Below are 1,586 nucleotides of genomic sequence, written 5' to 3'. Positions count from 1 at the left end.
AGAGGTTGGGCGTAGGTTTGGAGTTTAAAGAGGAGACTGGGATGCCATACGCATTCATAAGCATTTTGGTGTTCAGGGTAAACAAAAATGGCAGTGCGATGGAGTTAAGCTGGAGGTAGAGAAGATGGACAAGGTTAAGGAGTTGGTCTTCAGCAGAGAAGGAGGGTCGAAAGCCACACTGGGTAAGGGGGAGGAGGTGGTGTTGATTAAGGTGCAGATGGATATGACAGGAGAGGATGGATTCGAAGACCTTAGTGAAGATGAAGGTGAGGCAGATGGGACAATAGGAAGAGACAATGGAAGGGGATTTGTTGGGTTTGAGAAATAAGAGGACATGGGAAGTCTTCCACAGGTTGGGGTAGAAGTCGGTAGAGAGGATGACAGTATAGAGATTGCCAAGGACAGTCAGGAAAGAGAAGGGGCTTTCTCTAAGGTGGCCATAGGTGACACAGTCATGACCTGGGGCCGTGTTGCATTTGGACCAGAGGATAAGTTTAATGCCTTGTGCTGTGATTGGAGTGTTGATGTCAGAGTGGGGCAACTGCCCCAAGTACTGGAGACTAGGAGCAAGTGGAGCGACTATGGTATCGGCGCATTCCATGATGGTGGGGAAAAAAGAATAATCAAAGGGGGGACCATCAGGGATGGAGAAGACCTCAGAAAGGTATGATGAGAAGTGGTTGGCCTTACTGAGGTTGTTGGGAAGGGGGCAGTCGTTATGGAGAAGGGGGTAATGAGATGCAGACTGGGAACCTGTAAGGCGATGGAATGCGGACCAGTACTTGGAGGAGTTGATAGGGAGGGTGATGTTGAGTCATGTACAGGTCTGGTGCCAGTCCCAGCGTTTCTTTGCTGTAATAAGTTTCCATACATGTTTCTGTATTTGCTGGTGGCGCTGGGGTGTGCAGGAAGGAGCGATAGAGGCGGCGAGATTTGCGGAGGAGGAGGACAGCCCGTGGAGAGAGAGTGGGACAGTGGGGGTGGATGGTTTTAGTGGGAACATGGGCCTCCACAGCGGCAGTAATTGCCTTCTGAAGGAAGAACGAGGCATAGATGACGTTGTCAGGATGATGATAGGCAAGAGGGTGGCTTTCGATCTGGGTGGCGATGGATTTCCAGTAGTCATCCCAGTTGGCATGATGGTACTCATGGACGACCTTGGGAGGGGGTGCAGGGTGGGTAGCCAGAGGAGGATGGTGAGCAGACGTTATGGTGAGGACAGGGAGGTGGTCGCTACCTTGGGGTCAAACATGTCGACAGCTATATGCCCAAGGAGGTTGGCGGAGGCAATAACAACATCGGGTGTGGTGTCACTTTCAGGATGGGTGTGCTGGGAAGGGGAACAAGGTCACCTTGGATCATAGAGAGGAACTGATGCCACCGCCGAAGGGCAGAAGGGGAGCGGCTATGGATGTTAATGTCGACGGCAATCTCATAGGTGAGGGAGGGGAATAAGACGCTGAGGATAAATTGTTCAGTGGGGTCATTGAGGAGGGGTTGTGGCCAGATGGGGATATGCTTAAGGTGGCCAATGGCGACTCCACCTTGCACTCGAGGACCAGGAGCATCAGTGTGGTGGAGGATAT

Source organism: Schistocerca piceifrons, chromosome 7 (assembly GCF_021461385.2).
Source record: "Schistocerca piceifrons isolate TAMUIC-IGC-003096 chromosome 7, iqSchPice1.1, whole genome shotgun sequence".
Classification (NCBI taxonomy): Eukaryota; Metazoa; Arthropoda; class Insecta; order Orthoptera; family Acrididae; genus Schistocerca; species Schistocerca piceifrons.
Note: the sequence above shows the minus strand (reverse complement) of the source record.